The following is a 10,998-nucleotide window of genomic DNA, read 5'->3' on the forward strand; positions in this document are numbered from 1 at the left end:
CAATTCGACACCAATCACCAATGCAACCACCACCACCACAATCACCACTTACAATCATCCTACGCCCACCACCAATTGGTACCCGCACACCAAGTATCATTGGTCTTGCAGAAGAGGTCAAGATGAGTGTAACAAAAGAAGGATTAAGTAAGAAGACTATTCAAAGAACTGAAGCAGTGGAACAAGAGGTTAAAGAATCAAAAGATGCTACCAAGGTTGGGGAGGTAAGTCAAGAAAATTGTGTTACACATGTGAGTACATCTTTAACCTTGGATGAAATAGGCACCAAAGCGATCAATCGACAGCATTGGGCAGTAAGGATAAGAAGGTGTAAAGTGTTGATTAGGCCTCGTCAGTGTAAGAGGAATGCAAAGGTCATGAAAGATACAAGAGAAGAGGAAAACCAGCCTGTTATCAAGGCTTTGCAGAAGATGTACAACATATCAAGGAAAGGGGAGGGCTTTGAAAACGGAAGCCTGTGCACCAGCATGGACCCAGGAGAGTGTAGCAAGCTAAAGGAATCTTGCATCAAGGCAGTTTCACATGAGGACCATAACGAAGAGGTAAGTATGACTGAAGGTTTGGAGTTGGATATTGCTCCAGAGGTTTGGCAGCCGAGCAAGACTTTATTGTGTAGTGTTATAGACTTAGAGATGGGTAATGCCTCTAGTCTACTGAAGGGTGTTATAAACTTGGAGATGGGTAATGCCTCCAGTTTATGTGAGGGTGTTCAGAGTAAGTTTGATGATCAATATGCTGCCAACCTTTTAAGGATGTTCCAAACTCCTCCACAACACAACATTGTGTTTCCATGGGATGCATCAGACCTATGGCTATGGCCAGCTGCTCTAACATATAGAGATAAGAGCAAAGGAGCCATGGATAGACAAAAGCCTAATAGAATGCAAGAATGGAGACCTCATTCGCAATTTGGTACAATTTTTTACAAATAGTGCATCCTCTTTTTGGAGAAAGGTAAGTGGATTACGCTTGAATTTAAGCCGCAAGGTAGGTGGCTTGCTATTAGCATCAGTAAAGGAAGCTGACATGTTTGAGCACACCCAAAACAAGCATGATATACCCGCAGTTTTTTCTAGTCATGGCAATAATAAGGATTCTGAAGACAACTTGAGCTCACCACACCAACAAGGCGGCCATATATGGTGGATTCCTGGTACACTCTTGGGAATCATAATTTTCAGTTTTGTCTTTGCAGGAGCCAAGATGCTCATTTCCCCTCTCGCTAATGGTGGTTACAAATTTGATCCAATTTGGCATGCAAATTTTATTGTTCGGACACTGCAAACAATGATCCTATTTTTCACTTGGGATCCAGGAGGACATTGGCACAAAGTTCTGGAAGCCATGGGCTTCCCCTTTAATCAACCGACACTATTCCAAGGAACAAGTTATCACTCGGACCTGTTACAGATTCATGAATATCCCAGAAATCTCACCAATGGCCAAATGGAATGGCTAGTTCAGAAGGCAACTCGATATCGGATCCTATAGCTAAGCGGAAGAAGAAACAGAGCTAGAGACATGAATGCCTCTAGCCAAAAGGGGAGGGCTAATGATGGGGGCTTTTCACAAGCCAAGCTCCCATACCCCTCTTCTCTCGTCCCCATCCCATGGAAACCTCCTCTTAGGGAGGGAGTGATAAAAGACATTGGAAAAGTAAGAAAAAACAAAGTATGATTATGTAAATATATGAGAAAGGTAAAATAGGCCACCTCATGCCTGCGGGGCAGCCCATCCCCACCTTGCCTCCTTTTTCTTCACTGATGCCCCGTCGTGTGTCCCTTTTCCTCTCCTCCACTCAAAAGGTCAACCCCCTCTCTCTTCCCCTTGTCCTTTCTCATTTCTCTCTCCCCTCAAGCTACCCCACCTCTCCCCAATGATGCACCCTAACTCACATGCAACTTATCATATCTTCCAAAATAGTATACCCCACCCCCCCTTTCTCTCTCCTATCATATCCCATGACCCAAATACCCCCCCCTCTCTCTAAAGGGCGCCATGTCTCTTGTCTTGTAGCTAAATAACCTCCCCCACACTCACACACACTCAGTTTCACTGAAAAAGGTGCCCACAGACCCATCCCCACCCAGTGGTTACCTGATTTTTCTTGTGTTCACACACATCTGCACACAGATTCACCTCTGAACACACTCCCCTCTCTCCCCTCTTGTAATTACTTTATTCTCCATGTCAACTCTCACTTTTTTTCATCAGCCCATCTCTTTCTTAGTCTCTCTCTCATGAGACTGCTGTTTTGGCACATATACACACAGCCAGACAAGTGGGGCCCACAGTCACATGGCCTATGTAGATAATGATTTCTTCATTTCTAAATTCTAGAATTTATCCCCTTCCTCCCCTATATAAAGAGGGTTCACTATCACACTAAAGACACACACACCATCACCAAAGAGTACACTATGCACTGTGTGTGCCTAGTGCACACACACACACCCACACCATCACCAGCACTGCAATCACCATGCTCGTCTTGAGCATGACCTCTACACTCTTGGGCTATTGAAGATGAAGGGAAACAAAATGAAGGATGATGGCCGTAACCCTCGCGCGAGTCTTCGCCATCAACTCCCACCTATCCGCCATGTGCTCTACCACGCTCTCCCTTCTCATTCCCCTGCCCTATGCTCCCCATTTCATCGTCTTATTCTCTAAATAAAGCTTGAGGTTTTGTGAGTATGTTTTCTTGCAATGTTTTGCCCATGTGAGGTGTGCGGAATCGCCACCTAGTCTTGTGTTTGGAGTGAGTTTGTGTATGTGTGAAAGGTGTGCGGATTCGCCATCCTTTTGTGGTGCCTAAGTACTAAGCCGCTATACCCCCTCCCTCACTCTCTCTCTCTCTCTCTCTCTCACTTGATCTCATTCCCTTTCCTCTTCATCATTAATCCCAAGCATCCATCTCTCTTGGATGAAAAATTTGTTATGGTGGTGTGTTGTTTGCGTCCTAGCCGCTGAAGCTAGGTGGTGCCCCCTGTTTGCGTTACCATGACAGGCTCGAGGCGCGCCATTCGGTCCCTGGTGTTTTAGAGGCCGTCGGGGTTCGAGGTTTTCTTTGCTCCCGTGAGTGCCATTGTAGGTAAGGAAAGAGATGTTCTTTCCTCCCTCTTTGGAATTTTTGAGCTTGGATGACCACTTCTATGTGGCATAGGATTTACTATGGCCTCTTATTTTTGGTGGTTCGAAAGCTTTATCATCACTCTCTTCAAAAGAGGAAGAATTTGAGGAGGATGGAGAAGAGGGTGACCTCTTTCTTGCCTTTTTCTTCTCTTGTTCCTCCTTGTGTGCACCATCAATTTCTTCATAAGAGGAAGAGAATGAAGAAGATGGAGAAGAGAGTGACCTCTTTCTAGTCTTTTTCTTATCTTTTTTTCTATCGTCCCTCTTTGAATTATGGTGTGGAGAAGTGTGCGATGGTCATCCCTATTTAGGGGTGTTGGAGAGAATTTTGCCCGCCGTCTTCATTGAGCCATCGCCCCCAAGGTGGCTAGAGACTCACTTCTTTCTCGTTCTTTTGGTGGGGGCTCTACCATTGAAACTTGAGTTCTCCTTTGAGAAGGAGATGTGTCGTCAAGTAGTAGATTTTTGAGCCCTTCGTATGGATCCTCTTCTTCTTCCCTTATTGAAGAGAGGCCTCTTTTGGAAGTCTCACAAGGAGGCTTCCTAGGTACTCTCTCTTCTTGGTGGAGAGTTTGGAGAATCCCATGAGCATGTAGCTACTGCTGCACTTCACTTTGGAGGGATGGATTGCCCATGGCTTGTTGAAGCCTAGTAACAAGGTAGTTAACAAGCACAGGGGCATCATTAGTAGCCTGCTCATTAGCAAAAATCAAAGCTATCAAAATTAGTTTCACTCTCTTTACTACTGTCAGCAATTCTAACAACTTTTAGGTGTAAAATGTTTTAGGTGTACTTTGGCACTTCAAGCCCTAGTTGCTACTCCTGTTAACCTCTTTAGAAAAGCACTCAAACTCCTATACCCATGGTTCAAATATCATTAATTGCAAGGAATAGAAGAGACGTTCTTTCACCACCAGAAAAATACCGGCTCCTATCAAGCTTCTAATAGCTTAATAGTGGTTAAGCCATAGGCAAGCCCCGTAGGACTCCACTATTAAAACCATAGCTCTGGATGGTGATGCCCCATTATCTGCACTAAGCAGGCACATTGCAAGGCTGAAAAATCCCTATTCTACTTACTCAATTGCAAGTAATAATACCAACCATTCATAGTTACCTTGAGGACCTCTCTTCTTGAGCAAGAAAAGTGAAACCTTGTGCTCTGATACCAATGTAACATTTAATGGTCTAGTAACTTGTGTGTAGCGAAAAATAACATAGACATAGTGAGCTTTTCATTAAGAATAGATTCCTAATGAGCATAGCAAGAGTGCTTGTATGAAGAGAGAAACAAAAGCATCACACCTAGTTAGATAGGCATTAACAATACTTCAAAAAAGAGAGAGAAATAAAGCTATTGACAACAATTGAGGACCGAATTTACACGGAGCCGGTCCTCCCTCCAAGAGGCTTTGTATTATAGGTTTCCCCCATCAAGGGGGACATATGCTTTGTGTTTCTTCAATAACTTGCTGGTGCAATGAATATGGAAGCTTCAAGCACCAAGCTCACACTTGTAGAACAAAACATCAATTCCCTCACGGTCTCAGACCCAAGACCTCACACACCTTCGAAGATGGTGAGAGCTAGCGGGGTATGAGAGTAGATTGAGAGGAAGAAGGAGTATTCTTATGAGAGAAAAGTATGTCTCCTCACATAATCACTCATAGCAGCTTAGCATAGCTTAGTAATTATCATGGTAGAGGAGATGAGCATGCATTGGATCTTGGCTCTTGGTTGGATTTTCATCACAAAGCCAAGAGTTGTTGGTGTAGGCCTCCCTTCTCACAATCTTGGAGTAGATGATGAGCTTTCCATTAAAGCTTGAGAAGGAGAGATAGTTTTCTTTACTTCACACATGAGCTTGTGTGAGTGTGTAATTGATAATTCCTTGCAAAAATCAGCCCCCTCTCTCTCTTGGTCGACCCCTCTTGCTATTTGCACATGTTGGCATCCTATTGGACCCTTCAAAGCTTAGTTAATGACAATTAAGAAGCATAAGTGATATCTTGTGACATGTCTCCCCCTTTCCATTTTGTGAGAGCTTTAGTTATTAAAATAATGCAATTAAACTCTCATTGGACCTCTTAGTCTTCTGGCCATTAGTAATCACGTAAGCCTTTGGGCTACTGAATGCTCATTGGACCCCTTGAGAGACTATCCAATAGTCTTCTAGAGAGCTTAATTTCTATTGTTTCTTCTATCAAGTGTTTTTAAATGTATTGAACTAAATTTACTCTAGCCTAATTCTGATTATTCCACCTCTATGGCCATCCAAATAGGATTTGAAAGCACCTTGGGGGCAATTGGGCTAAGGAGCTGACATGTGTCCACTATGCCCTTTGTGTGAAGGGTGCTTGCAAGAGTGTGTGTGTGTTTCTCTCTCATCATCTACATACAAGGCTTTCCCCCTCCTAGATAGGGATGTGGGAAGACTTTTGAGTCTTCCCACAAGCATCCAATATACCCTTAGACTTGACCATTGAACATTACCTTTGAATTTTGGAACCTTAGCATTTTGGAATTCTTAATGGGCTGAACGTTAGGGTCTTTGAAGCCCATTGATGCACATTGATCTTTTGCAAAGCCCATGATATTCAGAAATAGGCACAGCAAGAAGCCAAGATCATAATAGTAAAGCAGAAGGAGCGGGCAAACCCTCAGAGAAATAACCAACAGAATAATTGTACCAACTCCCTCCAATCAAATCCATACAAATGGAGTCTACATGTTTAGGGGGCATGGATCTACAAATTGTGTTGCAACTTGACAATGTTACCACCAAGCACGCATTAGTGGGCATTGGGGCAAGAGCAAAGGTTGTCAACTACTCCACCTTTATGAATTTAACAAAAGAACCTTGACGTCAAATGCTATTGGGTTCAAAGTGGCAAACAAAGGAACAATGAACAGCCTGGGACATGTAGATTTACCAATAAATGTTGATAGAAAAGTTTATCCTCATCAATTTCATGTGGTCAAGGATTCAGATCTTAACAAAGCGGTTATTCTGGGAGTGCCATGGATGTGCACTTATCAAGCCACACCAAATTGGCAGGATAATACCTTATAACTCATGCTAGATGGAAAACCATTTGCCACACCATTTGTACAATGAGACTACATATGGGAGCCTCTCCAATTAACACCTGCTCCAATTCTGTGATGTTCTCAAACGATCAAGAAAATTTGCCCTAAAAAGTCCATTATGCAAACCCATCCGAAGAAATTATGGATACCCAAACAAAATGGTACTACAAGCCCACCCATGCAGCATCAACCAAACCCAAACCTCAACAAACCACCCAAGGCTTTTGTCAAGCAAACCCGGTCTATCCAATCACACCATTGACAACCAAAAGCAGTCATTTGGATATGGAAATGACTTGCTCACTAGATGAATCAAACTTGAAGTCAACATCAAAGAAATTTTAGTGGCGTCCAAAATAGCGCACTCAATCAAAAGACAATGTAGTGTCACAACTTCTAGATGCCACAGTCAAAGAATGAGTGCTTCTTCTACAACTACTTTTGTTCGGACCATGCAGCTTCAAGATAACCTCATCATCAAAAGCCCCTTAACTTATTTCTTGAAACCCATATCTTGCACAACACTTTGTTACCCCAATGCATATCTTCAATTTGCATCATAGTGCCACAATATACGGCTATGCATAGATACTTGCTTCGTATCCATGCACTTTGAAACATGTTTGTCTGGGACGACTCACTATAGAAAGGGGGGAAAATGCAGCAAAATACTCATCATTTTGTGTATATTATTTTCTTTTCTTTTCTTTTATTTATCTTTAATAGTTTTTCAGAGCTTTTTAACTCTTAGCAGGCATAATCATGAGCCATATTGACACCATCTAAATGTCGGGTTAAGAATATGTATGTATGAGTGATTACAATAATTTTGGTAAAATTTTGGCCAATTAATAATATATATGGGTAATTTTCCTTTAATTTTAGCACTAAAAAGCTAAAAATGACAAATAATCAGCAAAACGTAATAAGTTGAGTGAGAAAAGTCAAAAGTGACTCTTGAAAGAAAACACCAAAACTTCAAAGCAAGGGCTTCGAACAAGGCAAATATGAAAATGTTTGGCACATGAGGGATTTTAAGCCAACTTCTAAGGATCAAACTGCAGCTTAAAGGCCATTTGTCGACCAAATATCGGAATGGAGAAAGAACTGCAAGTTCTTTGAACAACAAGATATGATCAATGGAGGTGAGTATAAATGGGGCATTTCGGGTAGATAGGGAACATATAATAGTCAAATGGGGCAAAATAAGCTCATTTGCATTGAGAGAGAGAGAGAGAGAGAGAGAGAGAGAGAGAGAGAGAGAGAGAGAGAGAGAGATAGAGAGAGAGAGAGAGAGAGAGAGAGAGAGAGAAAAGCATAGAGTTTCTAACTTTGTTTATCTTACTCCACTAGATTTGATAGGTATGATCATTAACCCTACAAGAACACTTGTTTATGCTCCACATTGCACTAGCATTATCAAAATAGCACATCACACTAGATCAAAGTCAGACATTCTGCAAGTTTCCAAAGCCAATGGAGGAGTTCAAAACTTGCGCAAAACAAGAACCTTTTCTTCAGTAGACCCCTTATAACTGGCAAAATCACTTCATGCAAAATCAGTTGCAAAGGGGTTGGAACATGGATCGTGATCCATGTTCCCCAAACCCTAAAATCAGAGAAGCTTGCAAAGTGAGTTCATCATAAGCCCAAGAACAACTTCCACTAATTGGAACCTCAATATACTTACCAACATGGATCGTGATCCATGTACCTTGATGACAAAATCAGGGCAGAAGTTGATCACTAGCCGGAGGATGCAAAAGTATAACTAACCATGAAAAAATAGTCACAAAAAGGGGTCTTCATTAGCAGCAAGCTAACTCGGATACCATTTTTTTGGAGCTCTCATTGTAAAAACACTTATTATTTTGATATATCGGGAATATTATAACTCCTATTTTTTGGATAAACCTTGTAATTGATGAGCCGGGGCTACAAGCTTCCAGATTGTATCAACCTCTCTTTACTCGTCTTTACTTAGAGCTCCCAGATTATTAGTTTTGACCACCAAAAACCTTGGCTAAGGTATAAAAGCCAATTTATGTAAGTTATTTTCAAGTTTTATATAATGAAATACACAGGTGAGCTAACGGCACTCACTCCTCTCCTTCTGGCACTTCCTACTCCCTCTCCGATTGTCACATTGCAGTCGCGTTTGTTGTGTTGCAACCGAAGATAAGAGCTCTACGTATTGACATAAGCATTTCACGATATTTGTAGCTTTTGGCATCGGTGACCCGCAACCTAATTTCATCATAAGTAGAAATTTATACTTCAAAATAAAAAACTAAGTATAGGCCGGGTATTGGGGCATCATTGTTAAGCATTTAGATGCATTCTAGGTCGAAAACCACTTTGTCAAAAATCCACTGTTGTTAATAATCACTATTTTTGCACTTGACCTAAAGCGGAATTTGAGACCATAAGCATGTGTTCCTAGGTCTTATAAACGTGTCCTAGAAGTTCTGTTACATTTGGATGTCATTTGATGCTGTAACGGACGTGATTTGTTTGTCAATGAGCGATTGGCTTTTGGTGATTTTAGTCACTTGAGTGTACCTTGAGTTAGATGCGAGTTGTTTGTTTTTTTAGAAAACATTGATAACCTCTTGTAGCCTCTATGCACTAGTTGGGTGAGCTTCATCCCATGGATTGACAATTTAATCGTGGTTCTTGCTAAATCTGCAATAAGATAGGAGTGAGGTTAGACACCCATCCCACATTTGGTGCCACTGCCGAGGATCGAAGAGACCTAAAATAGGGAAAAAGATGAGTGTCTTGTGAAGTTATCCTTTAACTTCCTGTAGGATCTCTTAGAGTAGAAACTTTCTTTTTAGAAACCGCATAGCTTAAGATTGTCATCTTTTGCTGTGTAGAGACAGTTTGGAAGTAATCGTACTTGCTGAGTACCTTTAGGATGGTAGAACTAGGTTAGGATTTTGAAAATGATTGATGGACGAGACAAGTGTTAAGATCAATGCTCAAAAAACCATAAAAAACAAGAAAATGAGTGTTTGTGGACACTTTCCACAACCCCATTACAGGAGAACCTAGGAGTAGAGTAAATAGAATCCGAGGTGGATTTCAAAACATTGCTCTCTCTGAAGGAATCATTGTGAGTTGTTATTTGAAGTGCAAAATTTCAGGTCTACGCCAATAAATAGCATGAAAAGCCTTCCAATCACTCAATCCGACTGGAGAGTATGCTTAAAAGATATATGAACCAGTGGGTAAGCTCAAGGGCACATTGAGGTAAAAATTTCAAGAGTTTGCCAAAACTCGGATTATTTACTTTTTCTTGACATTTTAGGCCGAATTAAGTTTTGACTTGATTCACAGGCTTAAAATAGCTCATGACAAGACTGCCCATTGAAAAAATGCAAAAAATTGTTCATTTTGGACCTAAAGTAAATAGTCTTGATTATTTACTTTCAGCTCAAAACTGACCAAGGTTAATACCAGTGGCATGTGTACAAACAACTTTTGTAAAGAACCATAGAATTTGGATCACCAAGGTGACAAAAACTAAAGTTTGTACTAACTTTCGGGAACTTGAGTGTAAATTGAGAAAAAAATTGTCAAACTCAATGAAACTTGGTTCGTAGGCTTATATTGATGTGATAGACATGTATACATGCTAACTTGACCAAAAAGATGCAAAAATTTGTCAAGTAAATAATCACGATTATTACATCTGTCCCATTTTTCAACTTTTTTGACCAAGTTAGAATACCAATAGCTTACCATGTTCTAATAAGTCCACAAATCAAATTTGTTAAGATTTGGATCATTGGATTGAAAATTGTGGCCAAATTTGCAAAGTCGGTCTACGGACACAAAATTGACGACCATTTGAACAAAAATTGTCCAAACTTGATGAAACTTGGATAGAGACCTTAAGTTGAGATGCTTAATAGATTTGTGTCAAGCTTGGGACAAAAAATTGCAAAATATTAGCTAAAGTAAATAATCGTGATTATTTACGTCTGCTTCAAAAACTGATAATCTTGCTCATTTGAGTATAACACAAGGTCAAGCATATCAAGTAGACCACACAAATCAACTTTGGTGAAATTGAGATCACAAAGTGAGACTTAAGCCAGATTCTTGATATCAGAGCCTACGGACATGAAACAGTTGCTAAACTTGAACATATTTGGTCCAACTTAGTGAAACTTGTCTAAGGACCCTAATAGGTTGTACACTTGACAAGTCAATCCAAAAGGTGCAAAAATTTGAGAAAAGCAAAAAATCACGATTATTTACTATTGCTACACAGAGACACCAATTTTGAATTTTGAACTTGTATAGTGTTAGACCAACTTGTATAGTGTTAGGCCAACATAATACAAGGCCACCGAAATTTTTTGGAAGAATTTGGATCCAAATTGGTACATGTTCACTCAGTTTTTAGGTTGTAGATTAGTCCTTTGATTTTTTGCAAAAGTGGAATCTAAAAGTCTCAATTGCTGACTCCCATAGCTCGATTTGAAGTAATCCACACACACCAATCACAATAGTTAGCAAAAACTACACACTCTTTGTGAAAGAATAGCTAACTTGATCAAAATTGATACAAGAACCAGGTTGCAGGCAAGGAATTGGCAGCTAAAGTAGATAAACCGGAACGATAGTGCGCTAAAAGCACATACTCTCTTTTTATAAGACTAATCGTGATGGAGCTCAAGTTTACCTAGATCCTAACGAAGAGTATGCTATTTGCATTGATGACCATGGTATTGAGTTTGA

This window comes from Adiantum capillus-veneris, chromosome 21 (assembly GCF_014529385.1).
Source record: "Adiantum capillus-veneris isolate H3 chromosome 21, ASM1452938v2, whole genome shotgun sequence".
NCBI lineage: Eukaryota > Viridiplantae > Streptophyta > Polypodiopsida > Polypodiales > Pteridaceae > Adiantum > Adiantum capillus-veneris.